This window comes from Pantherophis guttatus, chromosome 8 (assembly GCF_059756535.1).
Source record: "Pantherophis guttatus breed Tessera chromosome 8, ASM5975653v1, whole genome shotgun sequence".
NCBI lineage: Eukaryota > Metazoa > Chordata > Lepidosauria > Squamata > Colubridae > Pantherophis > Pantherophis guttatus.
The window spans coordinates 24,090,522-24,117,383 of record NC_142070.1 but is presented as its reverse complement, the minus strand read 5'-3'; the positions used below and the strand labels follow the sequence as shown (position 1 = coordinate 24,117,383).

Here is a 26,862-nt window from a genome sequence, read left to right as displayed (position 1 = left end):
CAAAGTTGACACGTTCCCTTCAATTAAATAGTATCAACTTTTGAAACCCAAGGAATGCCTTTCTCTATCCTCTGGAATGAAGTTTTTCTTTCAGTCCAGGTGTTTTACTCTGAAGGGCCTTGAAGGACCTGGTTCTTCTCCCAGGCCTTGAGTTAAGCATTTTATTGAACACATCATCCTTGCAATCAATGAGTCATTTGAAAGAACATAACAGTTTGGAACAACCAAAAGTGAACTAAACAATGTGCCATCATACTTGCAATTAGAACTATTCTGAAACTGTGCATAGTTGTTCAACAATTTGTGATGTAAGCATTATGAAATCATGAATCCAGATCAAAAATACTATTCCCTACTGCCAATTAAGTCTAAAATTCATTTAAACATTGCATGAAGAAATATTTTGTTTATCCCGAACCCATTGGCAAACAATGCTCCTTAATCCTAACACTTTGAAAATTAAAACTTGCCCTCTCATCTCTCTATCTGTAGGCTTACCATTCTATAAACTACGTTCATAGGTCAGAACTGCTGTTAATAAACTTTTACTTTAAACCACCTTTAGTCAGATATACACTGGTTGCCTATGAATGCATATTAAATGTAATCTATCCTATCATAAATGTGCACTCATTTCATCAATGTGGATCAAAAAAAAAGTATTTCTAGTTTTTAGATTAGAATATAAAAATTAAACAAATTAAATTAAGACATTCAAAGTATCTTTTTTAAAAGGTCCTTTCATGGTTTGCATCATTTTGGTGGGTTTTTTACTTGCATTTTTTTTGCGGGGGGGGGGGGGGGTCTTTGACATACACACAGAGGTAGGCTTCAAAAATTTTAGCAAGAGGTTCTCTGCCAGTTGCTGGGTGGACGTGGTTATGGTGAGCGTGGCCTAGTCGGCCTCCTGCACCATGGCGAAGGGGGCGTTTTTTGCCCTCCCTGAGCCTCTGCACATGCCCTGCACTTACCTGTATCTGAAATGGGCCACGTGGAGACTCCTGGGAGGGGAGGGGCAGAGTGAGATTTGGGGGTTCTCTCAACCGCACAGAATCTTAGCTAGAGATTCTCCAGAACCCCTGGAACCCACAGCAGCCCACCCCTGCATACAGAAATATCTTCAATTTTCTTCCTCCCACAGCAGGCATTTTCTTTTTCCTTGTTTGAATATCATCCTAATAAATTTAAGAAGAAACTCTTTGCATAATGTCCTCAGGATAATCAGGAGATGGATGAAGTTTAAAAATAAGTGGGAGGTGACAGCTAAATCTTCCAAATCATGGTATTACTAATTTCTCTGTATGTATGGTTTTTACTAACCACAGAAGTTTATCTTGTGGAGCAGATTAACTGCACCTCTAATTTATAGGAAATTCCAGACTGTCGTTTGACTTTTAAAAAAAGCAACTTCTGCACTTTAGGGCATCCAGGCTGATCAACCCTTTTGTATCCATTTCCTCTGCCCTGCATATATTCTATGTAAGCTTCAGGGCAAAACCAATCAGTCTCTTTTCAATAATCTGGCTCATATTCCAGCTTTCTGTTACACAGCGAATGATCTTCAAAATAAGTGAATCACATTGCTTCCTAAATTCATGCAACAAACTTTAAAACATTTGCACTTTTATCATCACCGTGACTTCAGATGCATTAAGCATTTGCTACTATCATTCACAAATCAAGATCTGAAGAAATTCCCTAGCTCTCTTGAGGCCATTAGAACAATTTTTCCAAATTTATCTTTACTACTAGCAAAAAAAAAAAAAAAAAAAAAAGATTGTTTGATACACGTGCACACCCACAAAGCATAAGCAACAGTAATATAGTTATCTCTAGTTGATCAATATCAGTTTTGTGTGGGAGGAAACCCAATAAGCATTAAATGCATTCCAGCTCTAGGGCTGTTCCTTTCTAAGATAACATCAGGTATTAGCCACAAACACTTGGCTCCTGTTATACAGATACTGACAGTAATCAGTTTTTAATTACATATATCTCTGTCTTTGAGTGTTTTTAATAACAACATTAAAACAGGCACAAGATTTTAACTACTTAGGATTTGGGGGATCTTTGGAAGGTAGATTATTCCCAGTGAGAATGTACTTAACACACCACATCAGGACTATAAATTTGTAGCTGGATAAAATGTAAAAATAAAAAGCAATAATTTAGAGTTGAAGGTAAATTGGGGAAAAGGTTGAAATTCTCTTAGACATGAATACTGGCACTCTGATTTCTGTAAAGTAAAAAAAAGAGGGAATGTACGGGTGAAAAAAAGCTACTTTCTCAAAGCATAACTTTAACTTCTTCCCTGGCTTGCCTTGCTAGATGGGAATTTTGGGAGCTGTAGGTTCAAATTATATATGGATTACATTAAAATTATATGGATTACTTTAAAGTATCTTTATATATATACATATACAAATATATATGCGCACACGCACACACACTATATTTTCTGATATTATGGTAGTCATATTCTCCCTCTGGGATGCTTTTAAGCAATCCTCAGGTGTGAAACATATATTAAGCCTCAGCTACAAAGAAATAAACAAATTGTAGCTCAGGGTTTTAGTAAGATGAAATATTTTTAGAAATACAGGTTGTTCTCGACTTACAACCACCATTGAGGCTAAAATTTCTGTTGCTAAGCGAGACATTTGTTAAGTGAATTTTACCCTATTTTACGATCTTTCTTGCCCCAGTTAAGTGAATCACTTCAGTTGTTAAATTTAGTGGCAGAGTTGTTGAGTGAATCTGGCTTTCCCATTGACTTTGATTGTCAGACGGTCATAAAAAGCGATCCTGAGACACTGCAACCATCATACATATGAGTCAGTTGCTAAGTGTCTGAATTTTGATAAGGTGACCATAGTGATGCTGCATCAATTTTTGCAGTGCCATGAACAGTCACTAAACAAATTGTTGTAAATTGAGAATTACCTGAACAGGCTGATTAACAAGCATGTAAGCACTAGTGTTTCCTCACTGCTTGTGTCCTGGAGACCAACTGTCTCTAAATCTAGAGAGTAAATTAGTGAATTAGTGAATAAGTTCATTCAACAGGTCCCTATTATGTTTACCTTTCAAAATACAACCAGGAAATGCGAACATTGGGATGTGAGGAACAATGGAAAGGCATGATCCAAATGGCTTAGGAAAGTGAGTGAAATTTCTATCAGATGTTCAAGGTCATATTCCAAGGAAGTTGGTTGGTTTACAACACGGGTGTCAAACTCGCCGTGTCACATTGTCATGTGATGTATCGCAATGTTTTTTCCCTTCACAGAGCTGGGGTAGGCGTGGCTTGCGCATGGTGCATCTGGCCCGTGGGCTGCCAGTTTGATACCCCTGGCTTACAATATTGCCAACTCTTTAAAAATTGTTCATGTATAAGTATTAAATATTAAATGGGACTTTATTTGCAAAGCAAAATGCCACGCTCCAGGTTCATTATGATTTTGAAAAATGTCTTTTGCCCCCAACTTGGTCCCAGAGACAAAGGTAAGAGAAGAGTAAGAACCATGATTGGGAAGGAAGGAGTGAGGAAGAGGATTAGTCAGGAAAAAAACATTGCCAGTTTTACTTTCGGAAAACTTTTTCAATTTCCCTATGAGGGACACAGCCAGTTACAGTATTAAACAGCCTGTAACCTCAACCATTCTGAAAAATCTGTCTATAGCTGTCAGAATTACAGGTCTATGTTTTGCCAATGGAATTCAGAAAGTGTGACCTTCCTTTTTTATATTATTTACAGTATAATGTTTCAAGAAGACCTTACCCTCAGATAAATACGTGCGTTTCATTAAACACTCCAAAAATGTATTTAAAAATCTCAGTTGAGTCTTACATGTTAATGTCCAATTGTAATTCATCTAAGAACGTGCATGCAAAGGATCCAACAGCTGGACCTTTCCTAGAGACTGGTTATGTTAACCCAAATGGAGAGATTTTGTCTTGGAGGCTAACATATCCAAGGAAGATCAATCAATTAATCAATCAATCAGAATAGAACTGGAAGGGACCTTGGAAGTCTTTTAATCCAACTCCCATTCAAGGAGGAGACCCTATACCACAGGGATGTCAAACTCAATTTCATTGAGGGCCGCATCAGGGTTGCATTTGACCTCGGGGGTCTGGGGTGGGCATGGCCAGAGTGAGCGTGGCCAGCTCCACATCACTCGTGACGGGAGTGCCTGTGACAGCCCAAGAACTCTGCCAGCAAAAACGGGCTCCCGAGCTCCATTTTTACCTGCCCTGGCCTCCTGCAACTCTTTGCCAGTGAAAATGGAGTTCGGGAGGGCTACGGGTCGCCCTCCTGAGCTCCATTTTCACTGGCAGAGGCACCACAGGCTGGTCTTTCACTGTTTCCAGGGCGGCCCTGTGGGCCAGATCTAAGCATCCCGTGGGCAAGATCTGGCCCCGGGGCCTTGAGTTTGACACCCCTGCTATACCATTTCAAACAGGTGGCTGTCCAGTTTGCAACCTAATCACTAAACTGCATCTAACCCTAGTTACTATTTTGGTGTTTTAGACTATGGCGAGAAAAAAAAAGATTGCCAAGCTACCTTCAGGACCACAGCCTAGCAATTACAAATGACTAGTATTCTCAAAGATTGCTAAAGCTCCCTTCTTGTGTTTAATGGCAAGAAATAGCTTCCATTAGTACAATGAGCTGTGACACTGGCTGAACCCTTGATATGTGGTTATCCTGACTCATCCAGGGGTGAAATCCAGCAGGTTCTGACAGGTTCTGGAGAACCGGTAGCGGAAATTTTGAGTAGTTCGGAGAACCGGTAGCAGAAATTTTGAGTAGTTCTGAGAATCGGCAAATGCCACCTCTGGCTGGCCCCAGAGTGGGGTGGGAATGGAGATTTTGCAATATCCTTCCCCCAGGAGTGGGGAGGAGATGGGGATTTTGCAGTATCCTTCCCCTGGAGTGGGGAGGGAATGGGGATTTTGCAGTATCCTTCCTCTGCCACACCCACCAAGCCACACTTAGGACTATTGCAGCATCTCCATGGAAACGTGTTCAAAATTCGAACACTCAGCAACTAGCTCATATTTATGACAATTGTGGAATTTGGCTCTTGTAGTGTGAATCTCCTTCACACTTTCTAGGGACAGCACCAAACTAGTGTGGCTCTATCAACTAGTCAGGAAAGTTAAGTCAGTGAGAACAAGAGAGATAATACCCACATCAATATAAATCAATCAATCTGACCTTTTGGTCACATTTTATTGTACCAGATTTCTAGAATATTTCTTTCTAATGATAATCACTGATAATCACTGATAATGTCTCTTGCTTGGTCTGCTAAATTCTTGTGTAATCCCCAGCAACTGAAAAAGTGCATGCAAAATTTTGGGATTGGTAGAATTTTAAGCTGCAGGGGCTTGCCGTACCTCCAAAGAAAACCTGCTTTAGGGCAATGCCAGAAAGATTTCCCATGAATTATTCCAGGTGTCAGCTGGATGACCTTGGCCAGTTGGGGGATTGTGGGTCAAACAGGAGGAGGAAAGAGTGTTAGATATGTTCACCGCCTGGAGTTCTTTATAAAAAATATTAAAAGGTAGGATATAAATTAAATAAATAATAAATATGAGTATTAATTCGAGGATATTAGAAACCTACCCACAAATTAATATTGTTGCAAGACTTTACTTGAAAAAACAATATGAACATTCTATCAAGTGTACTTCCAAATGCATTGTGGATGCTGTCTAATCCACAATGATGTCTCACCAAGTTTGTGAATCTGCCTTCCATATTTATTATAAGTTCTTTTCCTCTTTTAACAAAATGAAAAAGATGGGCAAAATTGGATAGGATTTTCCATATCACAGAAACTCTCTGTTTTATCATCCAAAATAGGCCTCTCTGGAGCCAATTTAATGGGGTATAATGTATACCAGACCTTTGCTGGAATAAGTCACGCTCTGTTCTCTCCTCTGATGTGTTGCCAACAGGGAGCTCTATCTCGCTGGCTGTGTTTTTATTCAGAGATGCAAATACAAAATTTAGCATCCGGAGACATTACGCGCATTGGTGACACTCTTTTGAAAAACATTTCAAGTACCATAAATCAATAGACAGGCTAGGCAAGCTTCCAGAAATTTTGCCTTATGGAAAAAAGGTAAAATATGTTTTTAACATCAAGCCACACTTATATTATAATACCTTAGGTTCATATTGATTAGGATACAGGCCCACATGTTAAAGACTGCTAGCCAGGCATAGTCGATGCAGCCTTCAGCTCAGCTAACGGAAAAATGATGTAAAGAGGTCAATCTGAAAAGAAATAAGAAAGCAGAGTCTGTGTTTTTTAAGAACCTTTGCCCTTAAAAATGCCTCCCACATGCACACACAAACACATATTTTTCTCTACACCACACAGAAGTAGATCCAGAATTTACATTTTGGAGCTGCTGCCAATATAGGCAGTCTGAGCGTTCGCTATGAAGCTAAAATAATTAATGATAGATTTTAACACAATGGATGATTCAATTTGGAAGGGTTTTAAAAACAACTGGAAGACTGGATACAAACAGAATGGGCAGAAAACGAAAAGAAGGTTCACCCTAAACCAGTTTATATGCACATGTGAATAAATATAAAGCTGTCTTGAACTAGGTAGATACACCTCTTCATAGTGATCCTGTATCCTACAACTAGTAACGTTAGTTATTTTTGCTTCAAACTTTATATGTTAGATGCCAGATGGTTACCTTATTCTATGCCTATTTTTCTATCTTATCCATAACATTCAATTCCAGCCATGTTTTAAAGTTGCTTCTCATGAACAGGAGTAGCAGACTTTTATGTGATTATGTTAGCTAATGTTTCAATTAACATGGATTCTCAGGTGGTATTGGATCAATGAATTTTACAATTGGCATCTCTATATGACCCTCACTTCAGTGGTGGGATTCAAATAATTTAACAACCGGTTCTCTGCCCTAATGACTGGCTGGGTGGGCGTGACCATGGTGGGTGTGCTCAGGGGGTGTGGCAATCAGCACTCGGCCTCCTGAAACCCCCTGGGAACAAAAAATGGGCTGCGGGGGGGGGGGAACAGGTCGCCCCCTGTGCTCCATTTTGGCCTAGTAGGCCTTCCTGCAGCCTCCTGGGAGCGAAAACAAGCCATGGGTGGGCTGCGCCACACCCCCAACCCCTGTTTTGGGCCTAGAAGATCTCTCTGCAGCCTCCTGGGAGCGAAAATGGGCCACAGGGGGACTCCTGGAAGGGACGGGGAGGGGAGGGGTGGAGGCAGACAGCAATTTAACTATCGGTTCACCGAACTGGCCCGAACTGGCTGAATCCCACCACTGCCTCACTTTCATGAATCATATCATATAAAGGCTATTTCTCAGCTGGAAGGGAGGAATAGAATCTCACAAATAAACAGCACTTCCACAATCCACATTTCTTCTCCCCAGACCTTTTACAGCAGGGGTGTCAAACTCATGTTGTCATGGCGCTATCACATGACGCATCCAGCCCATGGGCAAGGATTTTGACAGTCCTGTTTTATAGTATTTTGAAGTCACCTCTGCTATTTTGTAAAAGAGAGGCAGCAGACTGAAGGAGGGAGGGAGGGAGGGAGGGAGGGAGGGAGAGATCTTTTTGTTGGTATGAGAAAGAACATCATTGATCCTGGACATCAAAATTTCTTTGTTCTGCATATAAATAGCCACTGAAAGTTGTAATAATGACATGACACTGTAGTTTCACAAGCAACTCCTTTTCCAACAGCTGCAATCAAAGTTGCAGGTCAGAGCACAGAGTTTCTGTGTGTGCTTGTGAGGGAAGACAGACAGACAGACAGACAGACAGACAGACAGAGAAAAATGGCTTTCTTGAACTCACAAGCAAGTAGATTCAATAAGAGTTTGATATAGACCAGTTATAGAAGCAAGAAAATATAAGCAGAGAAAATGAAGCCTATTTTACAAAGACAGTAAAACTAATTGTGAACAATAGCTCTTGACAGAAAGGGGGTCTCCCTCATCTATGAGAAGAGGTCATTTATTTATTTACTGTATTTATAACCTGCCCAATCAAAACAATCAAATTAAAATGGAGAAATATATAAATAACAAAAATAGTAAACCAAATCCCTCAAGATTGAGCAATTCTATTAGCATTTCAGTTAGGGTCTTGGAGGAATAAAACAGCCTTCAGTGAATATATAAATACCACGAGGGAGTTGCTTTTCAACAATATACCATCTTTCCTTCTCAAAGCTCCAACACATCAATAAATTCAGAATTGGAAGATGTGGACAAACTGAACCTTGATTCAACCAAAAATAGCATTAATCCTGGTTGGTGTGCTTGGGGTTCATGTTGGCTTGGATATTTTCATAGTCCTTGTCTAGAAAATCCTAGATCTGAATTGAAAACTCACTCTCTAATGCAACCACTAAGCATTAAGCAGCTAGTAAGTGATAGAGACGACTAAGAGAAAAATGACATGCTATTGCAACTGTATGGTAGGTCTACTTAGATGACAAAAGTGACCATTCCAGATTGAATGTATCAATTGCATATGTCAAATGCACTTGTTTATATTCAGCAAAAATCCCAAAATATCCATCATTGATACCTTGCACATCAGCATTCTACAACCTGGTGTACTCCAGATGTAGCAGGACTGAAGCTCTCATCAGTACAGGTAGTCCTTGATTTATGACTGTAATTGGAGCCTGCCCATTATAGTCATAAGTCATGATAGTTGTAAAGCAGACCATCAGATGACTGACCCAATTTTACAACCTCATTAAGCAAATACAGTAGCCATTAAGCAAACACAACAGTCATTAAGCAAACCCATTATTTGCTATGGGACATTTTTGCTGAAAACTAGAAATAAATACTGGCCTTAGATCACAGTCCTGCGAGCTTGGGATGGTGCAGGTGGCTGTAAATGCAGCCTGGTTGGTAAGCACCCAAAATGCAGTCATGTGACCTGGAGGAGGAACCATCAGAATTTGGGAACCAGGTCATAAGTACCTTCTGGGGAGTTGATCATAATTTTGAATGGTTGCTACCACTGACTGTAAGTTGAGGTCTACCTGTATAGAAACACCACATAGAGAAATGCTGTAGTGTTTATATGAAATGCCATTCTACTAGACCACAAGTTATTATGATTAAATTATTAGTCACTTTAATCAAATTTAATCATGGTATTTGAGTTTCTGGGAGGGAAAAGGTTTAACTGCCTTGTATCAGAAGAAAGTTTACATTCTATTTTTCAAAATTCATTCTAAAGAGAAACTAGCAACTTGGCTTTTTACACAGTAGATTTTAGTGACAGAAAACCTTCCATAACCTCCATTCCCAAACGAGAGAGAGAAAGAGAGGGAGAGAGAGAGAGAGATGAAGGGAGGAAAAACATGTCACCCTCAAGCAGTTTCAACAAGAGATGAAATTTTAAATCACATCATGTCTCACACCCATTTCTTAGTGCAAAATAAATCATTCTAACAGAGTGCAAGCCAATTTTTACTTTTAAAAAATATTGTGTCCTAAGGCTGTCTTCTTGAACTTCAAAAGCACACTTCGTAATTACTCTACCTATCAAAGGAAACTCAATATTTCACCTCCAACCCCATTCTACTTGTGTTTTAATTTTTAATTGTTAATCAATTATATTAATTTTAACAGGCTATTCTCTCCTGAAATTACATGTTTTTAGAAGCATATTCCAGCTTATTTTAAATGAACATCTATCCTTCAAATTTATAGTATGGCGAATTGTTTATAACACTGTTCCCAATTAACTTCTATATTAAGCTCACTTTTTGTCGTTCTAAATTGATTTGCATGATGTTACCCTTCATTTATGAGCTAAGTATCTTTCATTCAAAGTCTTCAGATGTTTGTGGTATATGAAACTTTATTGTTAGTTAAACTAGGCTGAGCCACCATGAATGCAAAGTATTGGTCATTTTAAAAGGTAAGAGAATTTCTTTCAAACTGTGTCATCGAACTGTGTCAGCGCTGAAGAAGCTTCTTGGATGAGAAACAAATTGTTTTCAAAGAAAAAGCCAGAAAGTCCAGTTGCCTCTTGAAAAAGCACCTTTGGGACATACTTGTGTGTCTGTATTTTGGACGAGTTCGTTAGAGTTAGAGTTCGTTCGTTCCAGAGTTCTTTAGTGTGATGTAGAATACAATGCAGTTTAAGTAGGATTTTGTTGCGTAATGCTGATTAGGATTATATGTTACAGAAAAACCATTTTTTTAAAAAAAAATCAGGCAAGGTTTAAAGCACCTATTTTCCTCTTTAATTCTTTAACTCAAACATTTTCAAGTCCACCTTCTCCCAGGGCTTCTGGGACTGCAAAGAAGGCTTAAAGGGCACAAGTTGTTATCCAGATTTTAAGATGTAAGCTGTGATTTACAAAGCATAGTGGCCACTACACACATCGTTCTAGACCAGTGATGGCTAACCTTTTCTGGACCGAGTGCCCAAAGCGTGCGTGTGTCCAAACCCCCAAAATGCAATGCATGCATGGCCCCCGTGCATATGCCCTGGCCCATGCGCACTTGCGTGTGGCCCCCATAAGCACCCCACCCCCCACATATGGGCCGCCCACGCCCTGCCCCCCCACAGATACATGCACAGCCCCCTGCACACACCCTGCCCCCGTACATGTGCATACAGCCCCCGCACATGCCACACCTGTGCACGTGTTGCGGCCCCCCCACACATGCCCCACACCCCATGCATGTGCTGCAGAGACCCGAAGACCAACTGGCCAGCAGGAGGTGTGTGCGCATAAATGGCAGAGCTGAACTGGGGTGACGGCTCGCGTGCCCACAGAGAGGGCGCTGTGTGCCACGTCTAGCATGTGTGCCATAGGTTCACCATCACGGTTCTAGACTGAGCAAGCCAAATTTACCACATTATAGCTTAGGGTAAACATAGCCACTAACTTGTATTGACCACTCACAAATCACTAGTCCATCACTGCTTATCCTGTTCGGTACTTGGTGTTCTTTCAGCTCTGGTTTTCCCCGCTCACACCCCCCCCCCCACTTCCAGGCATCATTACCAGATTAGATGACATCATCCATGAACTGTTTTCTGCAAATATCTGCAGGAAAACAACCAACCTCAGAGAACACCAAGAAACCAACATTTCAACCCTGGACCACATATATTCTCATTACTGGAATTGGCATCTTATACTGGGTGATATCTAGAACCCAGCAAGCAATTTCATCCCCATTACCTACTTTTTGAATGGAGATATTATGTCTGGATGCAGACTTGCAGCTGTATTTTCAGATCCAGACTGATGTTCATGTTCTGTTCTCTCCAAATTGAAATACTGTATGAGGTATAACACACACACACACACACACACACACACACACACACACACGCAAAATATTACCAGACATTGGCTGGACTCATTCAATACACTGCCAGTGTTACTCAACCTTGCCCACTTTAAGAGAGTTGGACTTCGATTCCCAGAATTTCCCAACCAGAATTCTGAAAGTTGAAGTCCACTTCTTTTAGTGACCAATGTTGAATAATACTGCACTGTCATTTGTTATTGTTGTTGTTGTTGTTTTAATTTAAAACCAACTATTGAAAAAATATCCAGTGACTCTAGTTTCTAAACCATGGTATATGAGTTAGTTTGCTAAATGAACCCAAATAGGTAGAATAAACCACAATTAAACAGACCATGGATTAATAAAATATGTGAAGCCATTCTTAATGACAAAGAATTTAGAGGGTATTATTGAAAAGAAGGTATACTGCAGTGTAGTCTACAAAAATTCTGTCACATCCCAAAGCTATATGGACCATTTTGGCATTGTTTTGTATATTTAATTAGAATTATCTCCATGTTTAGAACTTCTAACAATATTATTTTACATTCTAAATTTAAGAATCAGGGGTAATCTACTGTAGGTTTTTATAGCTACACCCAGCATGCAGTCCTATAAGCAATTGAAAGCATTTTATTTGGACAAAATACTGGTTCTAATATTTCAAAGAAAATCCCCATCCCCTTTGTCCTTTCAGATCTTAAAGAAGTGAAGCAGTAGTATATAAACCCCCTGTTTGGAATATATTCTAATAATTCTCCTGTATAAACAAGTAGTGCAAATTTTCATCCTGATTTTTCCAAACTGCTGGTAGCTGTTTCAAACAGATGTGGCCAATCCTAAAAATAGAGGGATACATTTATGTTTTGTCAAGCTCTAAGATACAAAGTGGAAATTTTATGGGATCATACCAAAAACTTACAGCCACAATATATTCACTGTTGTTTTATACTATGTTGTACCCTGTTTCCCCCAAAATAAGACATCCCCTGATATTAAGCCCAATTGAACTTTTGAATGCATGGCAATAAGGCCAAGTGCTTATTTCAGGGTTCAAAAAAATATAAGACAGGGTCTTATTTTCGGGGAAACACGGTACCAAAATCTTAAAAGAGCACAGGTTCTAGCTTAAAGACATTATTAGCCTCTGAAAAGTAAGCATTGAGCTAAGATATCTCTATTATAGATCTCACTGGATATAAATTATACAAACTTTATTTTCTCAGTCCTTCTCCCTCTTATCATGAAACTAATTTTACTTGATATATATTGAATACAACAGGCAGGGCAACTTGGAGACGTATCTGTACCTCCAACCCTACAAAGCTGTCATAAACATAAGCACATACTCTGTGACACTTTATTTTTATTAATCTTGTAACTCTAATGTCTGCTTTTATGAACACCAAGGCAGATTACAATAATTATATATTTCTAAGATAGTGCACTACCTTACTTACGTTACTTGTCCCAGCTTCTGCCAACCTAGCAGTTCGAAAGCATGTAAAAAATGCAAGTAGAAAAATAGGGACCATCTTTGGTGGGAAGGTAACAGCATTCCGTGAACTTTTGGCATTTAGTCATGCCGGCCACATGACCATGGAGACGTCTTTGGACAGCGCTGGCTCTTTGGCTTTGAAATGGAGATGAGCACCGCCCCCTAGAGTCAGGAACGACTAGCACATATGTGCAAGGGGAACCTTTACCTATACCTTTTACATTACCACCTGCCCTGTGATTTACATTTAATGACTAACCATCAGAAACAAAATATTATTTAAGAGTTGTATTACTAGACAGTGGCAAACCACTTTCCAAAGTTTTTGGGGTTTTTTTCTTTAATAATTGGGTATGCATATGCACCTAACAGTCTGGAACTTTTGTAAAACAACTTCTCAATCCAAGCAAAATGACAAAGGTAAACCAATTCTCACTGTGTATTCTTAGTATATTTTTTGGTAATTAAAACTTATTAGTTATTCAAACCTATTAAGAACTTCAGCCACTGAAGTTCTCTGGGGTTCCACAGCAGTAGCAATAGCACTTAGACTTATATACTGCTTCACAGTGCTTTACAGCCCTAAGCGGTTTACAAAGTCAGCATATTGCCCCCAACAATTTTGGTCCTCATTTTACCAACCTCGGAAAGATGGAAGGCTGAGTAGCCTGGGGACAGCAAGATCTGTCTTTTGTCTAAAAAAAAACCAAGTAGATAATTCAACAGATATTTTCTAGGAAAGTGAAAGTACATATCAAAGAAAGATGTTAAACTGCCCAATTAATTATTTTATAAGACAACTTTATCTGAAATACTACTAGTTGGGCATAAGTCTTCAGCCATGGAAAAAGCAGCCTATAATATGGATTCACGAAGGTTCTGATCTAGGTATGCCTAAATATGTCCTTTGTTGAAAGGATCTGTTTAAAGAAAGGAATCTGAATTTACACACACTAATATTTTTTGTGAACTGGCAGGATTATTAGTCATTGGGGTCAGATACGCCAAGCACCAGCTTGTTTAACCGTTGTTAAATGTATAAGTTGCAACAGAGCGGATTCAGGCGACACATTATAAGTCATAAATTATTATTTACAAACTACAATGTTTGTAAATAAGCTAAAAGCAACAAATTGTATTAAACTCCATTTAAAAGGCTGAATCAAAATAAGCCTTTGGCCTTATCTTGGGCACCCACAGTGAGATAATGGGGGCAAATGATGCAGTGGTGGGTTGCTACCAGTTCGCCCCAGATTGGGTGAACAGGTAGCGGCGGCGGTGGGAGGTTCCGCCCACCTGCCTGGACGGCGCATGCACAGAACTAAATTGAAACCCACTACTGAAGTGATGTCATGTGTGCTGAGAGTTGACATCAGACACACATTATATCATTATGGCTTGTAACCAAAGCTCCTGAACTCATACAATCTTAAATGATTATTGCATCAATCATGGACAAAATGTTTCCTTTGAATGTCGAGTTCATGTCTGAGAATAATTTTAAAACTGTGGCTACTTTCCCACAGTAAAAGTTATTTTCAATGTTTTTAATTGAAACTGTTTGAAGTATTGTTTTAATGACTATTTCCTATCATAAGAAACAGCCACACCTGGCAAGAAACCTATATTGCTGTCTGGTTATGCTATATTCTCTAGAACATCTGTAGTTCTGCTCAGTGAAGAAAAAGAAGTAAATAATAAAAATTCAGGACCAGTATATAGCATGATATTTCTATTTGTTCATTAAAATAATAAAGCAGTGCAGAAATTTGCATAAAACATATTTAATTGCCATTGCTACTGAGGGGCACAGAAGCCTTTCACCTCTTCAATAAATAGACATACTGATTTTTTTCTTTTGACTTTAGAAAGGGAAAAAGCAGCATAACTTTCTGCAGTTCTCGTAGGAGATGACCAGGCTGAACCTGAGGGAGGGGTCAAATGCATCATAAGTCACAAATCCCTGCATGCCTGCCAGAGATCTAAGTCCAGCCCACCTTGAATGCCTCTTAATTCCCGGTCATTTCCCTTGACATTTAGTAGCTCAGATTTTGTAGAGGGCTTAAGCTTGCAATAAATCTTTACACTTATTTGAACTGCCTGAATCTTCTGATTTCCCCAGTGCTTGACAGTTATGCAGTTAATTTTTGCAGGAATTGGATATGACTAGTTTAATGAAAAGAAGGACTAGGGTGACATGATAGCAGTGTTCCGATATCTAAGGGGCTATCACAAAGAAGTGGAGATGAACCTATTCTCCAAAGCATCTGATGGGAGGACAAGAAGCAATGGATAAAAACTAATCAAGGAGAGAAGCAACCTAGAACTAAGGAGAAATTTCCTGACAGAACAATTAATCAATGGAATGACTTGCCTCCAGAAGTTATGGGTGCTCCAACACTGGACATTTTAAAGAAGAGACTGGACAACCATTTGTCTGAAATGGTATAGAAGGTTGGACTAGAAGTCCTCCAAGGTCCCTTCCAACTCTCGTTATTCTGTGCTATGCATCAATATGATGATATTTTTCTGATTTGGATGATGGAAAGCTTTCTGGAAGATAGGTAGTAGATCAGCCAGATTCTCTCATTCCTGTTTCTTTACCAATAACAATAACAACCATTCTAAATTATAAAATTGAAGTTAAGAAACTGTTTGGGCTATGCCCAATAAAGTAAAGGGTCAGGTAAAAAATACATTCCACAACATGAAATCTCTATTTCTTACTTAGATAAGAAAATGTCCACAATCCTGGAATAAGAATTTAGGCTTGAGGCATCACTATATTATACAATGTTTTGAAATGTTTAGTTTGCTCGAATGAAATACATTTTAAATATTGGGCCAAAGGTTTGAAAAAAAGGGCACTTTGAGTTAGCACCCCAAAGATAAAAACTGGCCTACTCTAAGGAGATGGTGCAAGAATTATAACCAGGAAACAAACATGTTGGTAAACAACACATACTTTGCAATACATGTAAGTGACTTACCCAGAAATAAGTCTCATTACAACAGAATCTGTAATAGCTAATACAGCTGAAGTCTGCATTCACATCTGATGCCTTTGGAAATCTGCCACATACTTAAATTTATTTGTTTGTTAAGAATGTTTATAAGCTATACAATCCAGAGTCAAGGCAACTGTACAAACATACAGGAAGCAAACAAACAAAAATATTAAATCCACTAATAGAACTATGAAACTATGAAAATTAACAATGTAAATAAAACTCTAAAATACTTGCAATAAGGTGTATGCTTTAAGCCCACTTCTAAGGAGCAGACTGGTCATCAGCAATTATTTTGCAATGTAACCCCTATGAACAACTAATTCCAACAAATATCTCTGCTGGGACTTGAAAAGATGCTATTTAAGACTATAGGACAGGAGTGTCAAACTCAATTTCATTGAGGGCCGCATCAGGGTTGTGGTTTGACCTCGAGGGGCCAGGGTAGACGCGGCCAGGCTGGCCATGGCCAGCTCAACATCACTTGTGTCGAGGCGCCTATAGTGGCCCAAGCACTCTGCCAGTGAAAACAGGCTCACTAGATCCATTTTCGGCTGCAACGGCCTCCTGTAACCCTCTGCCAGTGAAAACAGAGCTCAGGAAGGCTGCAGTCCTCCTGAGCTCCATTTTCACTGGCAGAGGCTCCACAGGCTGATCCTTCACTGTTTCCAGGGCAGCCCCACGGGCCAGATCTAAGCACTCCATGGGCTGGATCTGGCCCGCAGGCCTTGAGTTTGACACTCCTGGTATAGGAGTAAGTAGCACAGATAGTAACTGGGCATATGCTGTATTAGCAGGGGTGAAATTTCCCCTACCGGTTCTGTGGGCATGGCTTGTTGGGGGGAGGTCATGTGACTGGGTGGGCATGGCCAACTCGACATCACTCATATCGAGGGGCTCCTCACTGGCCCTTCCCCTCCCAGCCACTCCTTGTTGCGAATGGCAGGAAAATGGGGAGGGGAATATTCCTGCCTACCATCCTTCCCTCAGTCTGTGCTGAGATTGAGGAATGGATGACAGGCAGGAAAATCCCCTTCCCCATTTTCCTGCCCTTTACAAAAATGGCTCTATTCCAGCTGCTCCTCCCCCGGTCCCCCTCCCTCCTGGGGGCTACCTTAAAAGGGACAGGCTGCAGCAGCTCCACTGTGAATGGAGGGAGAAAAGTTAGCATTCTCTCTGCTGCATTTAACATTGAATTCTGTGGAATATTGAGCAGTTGGAAGAAGTGAGCGGCGACCGGCCGGGCGTGGGTGGGGCCAAGGAGGGGTAATTACTACCGGTTCAGTGAACTGATGCCCATAATCCCTAGCGGTTCGCCTGAACCAGTCCGAACTGTTAGGATTTCTCCCCTAATCTCCGGATTAGTGTTTCCTCTTATTGAAATTGTGTTTTTTTGTGTGTGTTTTTTTTTGTTTAAGCATTCAGTGCTGTAACCATTCATTCTGTTTCTGTAACCTTATAATAAAAATATTAGCATTCATAACTTTGGTTTCCTAGTTTGGTCTGCTTTGAAGGGCTGACACTCTCTCTTTAGATTTTATTTAAAATTCAGAATCGGGGAAGAAAATGACCACCTATAAAAATGGCAGCCATATGACAGACCAGCCATCCTGTATCATCTGCTGCTACCATGAAAAAGGATTCTATCGCTTCATAATACAGTCAACAAAAATGGGGGAAATGCATTAGAATATCACACAAACCTATGTTACTATGTTTAATGTGGAGCTCGGTTTTTCTCTTACTGTCCTCCAGTTCAGCCACGTGGATTAAGAACTTATCACTTTCCTTTTTATGTTTTAGTCATTAAACGTTTTACATGTTAACAGACATAAGCTTGATTCATCCCCTCCAACTCTTTGATAAAGCAAACTGAAATTTTCAGCCTCAATTATTTTTCCAAGAGATTAATTTTACTTCTACTGATTTTCTATATTTAGTTCAGCAGCTAAAATTATTTATCCTTGTTAATATAAAGCTATCTAATTGTTTCTTATTTCTGTTTTCCAACTACCAAGGAAACTATCTGTTGTAACAAATGTTAAACATAACTAGGGCTTTTTTTTTTCTTCCAGAAATGGGGGTGAACTATTATGGGTTTGCTTCTTCATCCTAACAGTCCTAGAGCAATCCTGAGGGCAATCTGAAACCATCGTAGGACCTGATGCAGTCTAATTTGAATGCTTCTCATTTTCTCTGATAATCCATTTTAACACTCTGACCATGTAGGCTTCATAATTACACATCAAACTAATTCTCTCCCTTTTAAACACTCCCTGCTCTGGTCTTCTATCCAATATTTTTTAAAGTTCTAATAAGTCCTGAAGATCTGAGTAGTTTGTATATTTCACTCAACTCTGAACGAATTTTCCTATTTTGGCTTTTTGTTTTTTGGGTATCTAGAAATATTAGATATTGTTCAGTGTATCTAGAAGTGCGTGTATTATATATTACCGAAGATACTTTCCTGCCCCAAAACAGATCCTAAACTCTTATCTTTTCCCAATGCAGACTCAACATGTTAACAAATTTTGCAGAAATCCTAGATGCATATTCATTTCATCTTCATCTATCCCACTATCACTCCACTTGGAGGTCACATGACAGCCTCTGGGGCAAAAATCAGTCTTGACCCCCTTTATTATAGGGTAATACAAGCCAAAGCCCTACAAAATCAAAAGACTGGATCCCAAGATTTGCTTACAGAGTTTGATTGCAATTCATCTGCAGCTCTTAAAAATATGCAGTGAGCCCTTTAGAGACTTTCCAAAAATTTAAGGGAAGAAGCATGAAGATAGAAAAACTGGCAATAATTGTTTCATTCATGAAAAATGCTAGATCCAAGTGACGTGTTACAATACCATAGACTTGGGGGGTCTAAAATATAAAAACTGATTACTTCCTCTATCAGTTTAATTCCCCATATTATTTTTAAATGCACTTCAAATAATTAGGAAATCTTAAGACCCATATTATAAGGCAAACATGGGCAGACATAACTGCATGCAGCCTTCAGTATCCTGTTTGCAACTCACTCCCAAGCCCTGTAATGATAGCAATAGCAATAGCACTTAGACGTATATACCACTTCACAGTGCTTTTACAGCCCTCTCTAGGTGGTTTACAGAATCAGCATATTACAATCTGGGTCCTCATTTTACCAACCTCAGACGGATGGAAGGCTGAGTCAACCTTGAGCTAGTATCGAACTGCTGGCAGTTGGTAGAATTAGCCTGCAGTCCTGCATTTTAATCACTGCGTCACCACGCTGCTGAAATTCCTCAGCAAAATTTCTATCTTTCAATAAAGTTTTTTTTTTTAGTTTTTTTTTTCTACAAAGTTTAGAAATTGGAATAAGCATCTGCTGGGAAACAAGATCTTCCACTGTATACTCTTAAAAATCCTCAAAGAGCTCCATGAAATGCAGCAATTTTGCTACCTAAATTTGTCACTACAATATTTAGAGCATTTCAATGATAGAAATAAAAGCAATTTGCCTCCTGCTCAATTTTTGCATGTTACCACCTGAATTACCCTCAAATCTTCCATATTTGGTTGACTCCTTACTATGACATCACAAAGTTTCTAATTATGTCATGTGTGGCCCATCTGTTGGTTGCAGGAGGAAATTATAGCCTCTGACTCTAGAAATATATACCACAATGAGAGGATTACATTCTTAGAAAGTTTTCTCAAAACTTACTGTTCGCTTGTCTGATCTCAGAAGAGACAATTTGTCTTAAGAGCTAGTTTGATCAAGAAAAAAAGACAAATTTATCTCGATATTTTTACAATATACTTTAAACTCACGTTTTTCCTTGTCAAATATGTGGCATGTATGGATTCTATGATACAGTGGATCATAGTGGCACTCATTTGGCAATGACTTCATAGCTTCATTATGGTTTTACCCGAGTACTGCAACTACATCAACTGAATGCGAATAAAAAAAACCTTAGTATACCAAAGCATCATTTATTTTGCATTAGACCCTTAGGCACTTTTCTGTAGATTCATCAATTCATAATTACCCTTCCTTGTTTGAGTTCAAGTGTTAAGTGAGAAGCTCACTAACATAATCAATCTTCTCCAGTTTAAAAGAAAACTGTTTGAGACATCTTTTAATAAAATCATGGGTTGATTATATGTTATTAAATTAAAACTTATAAATGCAAATGCACTTCAAAATCTACTTCTTTATATGGTAGGCTACAAACTAGGCTCACTAACTGAATAATTTGGAACCCTTCGGGGACTGGAATTGGTTGTGTCAAGCTGTAGGAGGTGTTTAGAAAAATGGGAATCTGAGAACATCTCATTGTGCTTGTGGAAAAGCCCCGTATAGGTCACGAACCCATCGTTCAGATAGAACATGGTGAAACAGACTGGCTCTACGTTGGCAAAAGAGGGGGGAAAGACTGCAAATTCTTCCCTTTTGTTCTTCAGTGATGTAACTTAAGGGAATGTAACTTAAGGGAAGCTGAAAAATGAACATAGATTTAAAATTGGAAAAAGAAACATCAATAACCTGTTCTGTGCCAGCAATACCTCTCTAACATCTGAAAATGCAAAGGATGTGCAAGTAAAAGTGTAGGAGCACAGTGGAAAAATTGGATTACAATTAAATATAAAGAAGATAACATACAATCTTAGAAGTGGCAATGGCTACTGGAACGATTTAGCTTCTGACTTTCAGGATCAACCATCAAGCAAACAGTCAAGAAATGAATTGCAAACCAGCACTTGAATAGAGCAGACATTAAGGCTTTGGAAAAGTTATTCTGATGTCATGATGGATCTGTGGTGAAAAGTGGATTGTTGAAGAAGTAGGATAGAAAGAATATTGACACTTGAATTTTGCTATTGGAGAAGACTCCTGAAATTATCATGGACAAGAAAAAAAACAAATGGATCATCGAACAGATCGACTCAGAATTCTCATTAGATGCACAAATGAAGACCTAGCTTTCTGGAGAAGGCTCTAATGCTGGGAAAAGTGGAAGGAAAGAAAAGAAAAGAAGAGGATGGTCAGTAGCAAGATAAATGGACTCAATTACAGCAGCAAACCTGCAATTTAAAGAACCAGGTTAGAGGCACATCATCATGGAGAAAATCTATGTGGTGATTAAAAGTTGACACCAATTTGATAGGTACATAATCCATCAAATAGACCGGAATCAAGACACATTTTAGCACAATTTGTGTATCCTACTATAGTTATATGAGTAACACAAATAGACCAAAGGCTGCTCAGTGCAAACTAAGTACACCATCATCACAGGATAATTTTGAGCCAGCTCTGTTTGTTGGAACCTATAATAGACTGTTTGACAAGAACAAGAACAGAAGCGAGGGTGTTTTGTTTATATAATGCTGCTGGCTTGGGCAAAAGGTAGTCTAATTCAGTTTTCTTCCTGTGTATCACATCAATCAGCCAGATACATTTTGGCGGTTACAAACACCAGAACTAGTACCAATTTTGATAGTTTGAATCTCCATAAAAGTATCCAACCCTCAGAATTGATCATTATTAGTACACAATACTAATGGACACTGGTACTTATGTCCAGCTAGAAAATTCACAGTGTCTGTCATTCTTTTGCACAAAGTTTATCCACTTTCTTCTGTATAGAATCCAAAGGAGCATTGCTGGTAGATGATGGTGTGTGTGTATGTGTGTGTGTGTGAGAGAGAGAGAGAGAATAATGGATGAGCAGATATCAGAATTAAGTTTGGTTTAACATATTGCGCAAATTCACTCTAGTAGTGCTTTATAGGTGTTGCCTCTTTGTTAGTATAGTATCTGATTATTTCTATAAACAGATTAGATGCTCACAATTGCCAATCTCAGATTACAACACTTGTAACATTGAATAGATATAAATCTAGTTAATAAAACTGTCCAGTAGAAATCCTGTCATAAGAAATAGCTGAGATCCAAGGGCATCGATGTTGGTGTCGATCATTTATAAAATGGAACCCACAAATTGCTAGTCTTCTAGGATCTCTTTTCAAATTGCCCATGGAGTATTCCATGTTTATCCTCCCAAGTCACTGAAGTTATACATCAAAGAGCATGTTTGCATTTCTGTAATAGATAACAGCACAGAGTCAGGCTCCAGGGTTTGTACAAACCATAAACTGAATTAACAATCACACATTAGTATACTATAAAGATTAAGCAGAGACAAAAAAATAAAAAGAAACCCTTGTAGCAGGTGAATTAAGAGTTTTAAAAGCTTCCCAATGCCACTTTTTTTTTACCATAATAGTCTAAATCCAAATGACAACATTTTACTTTCATTCACAACAAATTCCCATCAGTTTCAAGAGATTAACCATAATCCTCATTCCGAGAGTTTTAGTGACTGAAAGTCAGGTAACCTGACCTTCTTCTTTATGTCAATGGATTCCTCTGTTGTCAATTTCATTGAAATGTTTGAGGGTTTAATACATGCTATCCTCAGCTTACGACCATAATTGAGCCAAAAATTTCTGTTGCTCAGTGAGACATTTGTTAAGCGAGTTTTGCCCCATTTTACAACCTTTCTTGCCACAGTTGTCAATTGAACCATTGCAGCTGTTAAGTTAATAACACATTAAGTGAATCTGGCTCCCCATTAACTTTGCCTGTCAGAAGGTCACAAAAGCTGTTCACATGACTGTCATAAATATGAACCAGTTGCCAATATCCGAATTTTAGAATAGAATAGAGCTGGAAGGGACTTTGGAGCTGGAAGGGACCTTGGAGGTCTTCTAATCCAGCCCCCTGCTCTAGCAGGAGAACCTATGGCACGCATGCCCAATGTGTTCTGCCCAGATATGGATCCCAAAGAACACAGCACAAACAAAGTTTGTACAAAACTTAAATTTACTAAAATAACTCAGTCTTTTCCAAACAAAGGCTGTTAATAAACTTCCTTAACAGCCTACAAGAAAACAAAGATAAAGTAATCATAATCTTACTAAGGTTGGCAGAAAGCCCAGAAGCAATTTGCAGAGAATCCAGACACTAAGGAGAATGAACTAAAGTTGTTCCCTACAAATTGCTTCAGTCGGCGTTCCTCCTGAAATAGGCTAAGGGAGTGGCCAATTAGCCCCAAGCCTTACTCTCGAGGAGACCTCCTCCTGAGGAGCCACTCCTGCCTTTTGGCAGCTCTGCGCATCCGTGCATCGAGAAGAGGCTCCTCCCCTTCATCCTCTTCACTTAAAGGATCTTCTGGAGGTTCTGAAGGCCCTGGCTGAATCCCTGCCTCTGGCACCACATCTTCTCCAGCCTCCTCATTGTCTGACTCGGGTGCCAGCTACACAGGCTGCTGGCACAGCACCACACCAGCCTCCTCGCTGTCAGAATCAGCTACAATCTGCACAGGCCGCTGACAGGCCACAACACAATGTTGCACGCAAAGCCATGTTGCCTGGCATGTGTGGTGTTGTCTGTTCCTCTTCCAGGTTTCTGGCGTGCATGAGCACGCAACAATCAACTGGCCTTTTTGCATGCGGCAGTGCCAGAAACTGGAAGCTGGTCTTCCTTCTTCCTGTGTGGCAGCCATCTGATTGTCGCTCGCACATGCGCATCAGAAACCCAGAAGAGTAGCTGGATGAAACCAGAAGTTCAGTAGCTGAAACCAGAAGTTCATTTTCGGGAGATCGCATGTGCCCTGGGCAGCTTCACTTTCTGGTTGCAGCCCAGATACGCATGCTCCCTTTTCGGCACTCGGTGCCAAAAAGGTTTGCCATCACTGACCTATACAATCTCAGACAAGTGACTGTCTAGTCTCTTCTTAAAAACCTCCAGTGATGGAGGTTTCTGAAGGCAAGCTGTTCCAACTGGCTAATTGTCCTCACTGTTCAGAAGTTTCTCCTTAATTCCAGGTTGCTTCTCTCTTGGATCAGTTTCCAACCATTATTTTTTTTCCTGCCCTCTGGTGCTTAGGAGAGTAATTTGATTCCCTCTTCTTTGTGACAGCCCTGCAAATACTGAAATACTGCTATCATGTCACTGCTAATTCTTCTTTTCTTTAGACTAGCCAGACCCAAAATCTGGTTTAGCCTCCAGGCCTTTGGTCATCTTAGTTGCTCTTCTCTGAACTTTTTCCAAAGTCTCAACATCTTTTTTGTAGTATGGTGACCAAAATTGATTATAGTATTCCAGGTGTGGTCTTACTAGGGTTTTGTAAAGTGGCACTAATACTTCATATACTGATCTTGATTCTATGCCTCTGTTTATACAACCCAGGATTGTATTAGCGTTTTGGCTGCTGCTGCATATTGCTGGCTCATATTCAAGTGATCATCTACCAGGACTCCAAGGTCCCTCTTACAGTTACTGTTTTTGATCCAGGTCTCACCTAATCTGTACTTATACCTTTGATTTTTCCTGTCTAAATGTAAAGCTTTGCTTTTTTCCACATTAAAATTCATTTTGTTGGATAGGGCTCATTGTTCAAGTTTGTCAAGATCTTTTTGGATCCTGAGCTTGTCTTCTAGGGTATTGGCTATTCTTGCCAGTTTAGTATCATCTGAAAATTTGACGAGTTCCCCTTCTATTCCCTCATCCAATGCTGTAACGGTCGTAAGTGGGAAAAACAGTCATAAGTCATGTGTGACTTATGTCACTAAACAAACAGTTGTAAGTCGAGGACTACCTTTACTGCATACCAGCAGCACAAACTAGCTCTCATAATAGCCAGGCTCATTTACCATGCTAAACCATGATGTAGACACTTTCACATGTATTTCTGAAAACAGATCCAGGTTTCTGTGTTTCAAAAACCTCAACAGTGTGAGAGAGCAGAGTTAGTTTATTCCTGGCTCAGCTCTGCAGCAGCTACAACTGTTGCAGTGCAGGTTGTTCATTTTGAGATGTTTTGCTTCATTTCCACATTAAATGAAACTTTTCTTTGATCCTGCTGAGCTTCAGGTCTTGCAAGAGGAAGGCTAGCTGGAGGGCTTTGAGGTTCCCCTCTCAAACAGCAAGTGTGAAATTGACAAGAGTTTTTGTCAGTTTCCCTCTAGACCTACAAAATGCTAGGCCACTTTTTTGTTGTTTCAGTTTCTTTTTTTCCCACCTTTTGCCTAGAGTGAAATGGGAGGATGTTTGTCGCTACAGACCTGCAGTAATGCAGAACAGAACAGTAATTTTTTATTATTGTTCTCGGCATTTCAAGTTGGCAGAAGTGAAAACAATTTTGGATTGCCTTTAAGCTGCTTCTGAGGTTAAAGGAAATAAAAAAACAAGCAATAGTGTAGAAATATCCTGTCATTTGTTTAATAATGGCTTAGTAACTTTTATGAACATAGCGCTGTTTTGTAAATTATGTGTTACAACTCAACATTCTATGAAAATTCAGCTTATTGTGGCATAGTTAACAAACGCTTGATTAGTGTGAAGCAGTGGTGGGATTCAGCTGGTTCTGTCTGGATCATGCAAACCAGTAGCGGCGACTGCGAGAGGCTCCACCGGGGTGAAATGTTCCCGATTCGGACCAGATTGCCCAATCCGGTAGCGATGGCGGTGGGTGGTTCAGAGAACCGGTAGCAAAAATTCCTGTGTCCCCTCCCCACATGCCCAGCTGAGCCACGTGATCATCAGAGGCTCTTTTTTTTTATTTTTAAAAGCATTTTTTCTACAACCTCTTCGGCCAAAAAAATGCTTTTAGAAAATGCTTTTAAAATGCAGCCGAAGAGGTTGTCGAAAAAAATGCTTTTAAAAGCCTCTGACGATCCCACCTGAGTTGCCTGATCGTCAGAGGCTTTTAAAAGCATTTTTTTTCTGCAACCTCTTCGGCTGAAGAGGTTGTAGAAAAAATGCTTTTAAAAGTAAAAAAAAAAAAGTTGGCCACGCCCACCCAGTCACATAACACCCCACCACCACCACCACCAAGCCATGCCCTCAGAACTGGTAGTAACAAATTTTACATTTCACCACTGGGCTCCACCCACCCGCCTGGAAGTAATGCACAACTACTGCGCGTGCGTAGGCCATGCACATGCGCAGAGGTGGCGTGTGCGAGGGAAGCGACTGCGCACATGCTCACATTTGCGAACCGGTAGGGAAGGTAAGTGAATCCCATGTCTGGTGTGAAGTGAATCAATGTCAGTACAAAATGAGTAGAATGGAATAGAACTTCATCCTGACCTTTGCTTAGAGGCAAAAGAAGCAAAACATTATTCATTTGGTTGAATTTCAGCAGAAAAAAGCATAAAAAGAAAATGCTCAATTTTGCTTGTTCTTGTTACTTACAATTAGTGTTATCACAACTAAGAAGCAGGATATGTTGGAAAGGTAAACTTTATTCCAGAATTTCCAGGATGTAAGCAGCAAAGATCCCCTCACTCAAAGGAAGGAACTGAAAATACTATCAAATATTGAAAGAAAGCACATCAGAGAAAAAAGTTTTTTTAAAAAAAAATGAGCACAATTGATAAAATACCTAATAAACTGAATTTTTCCTGAAAAATGAATAGAACAAAGTTATTAAAAACTGGTTAAAACTGAATAAACAATTGCTTTAGCTAAGGAAATCATGCACCATTTATTCAGTATTTAGTTTGAAATAAGCTTTACTTACTTGTTGTTTACTATCAACAAATGTACTTGTTAACATTATTTAGATATAAAAGTTAATCAAATTCAAAAAAACCAAAGTGCCTCTAAATACAGAAGATGGTGGAATTAAAAAACAAAAATTAACAATAATCTTTCACTCTAAAGAACATCATGGAAACAAGGAACGCTCTAGGAAAATCCTAGTTGGAAAATTGGAATTTGAGTGGTGGGGGGAGTCAGAATTAAAAGATCTTCTTATTGAGATCTTCTTATTGCTAAAAAGGTTTTTATACCATGTGAATTCTTGTAAAAAGAATTTGGATTGGCTGAAATTGTGAAATGACAATATATTCAATTAAAAATGTATCTTGATTTCATAATATGGTCTAGATCAGCTGGCACCATCTAAAGCTTCTAAATTAATACCAAAATATGTTTGACATCATTCT

At 39.3% G+C, this 26,862-nt stretch overlaps 1 long non-coding RNA gene across 1 annotated transcript in view; it reads right to left on the bottom strand.

Annotated features, from left to right (window-relative positions):
- Positions 1–26,862, bottom strand: part of LOC117679934 (uncharacterized) — a 119,154-nt gene that overhangs the window by 75,605 nt on the left and 16,687 nt on the right. Inside the window, exon 2 of the long non-coding RNA XR_004595488.3 lies at positions 6,182–6,292. This is a non-coding gene — a long non-coding RNA (uncharacterized LOC117679934). The remainder of the gene's footprint in view (positions 1–6,181; positions 6,293–26,862) is intronic.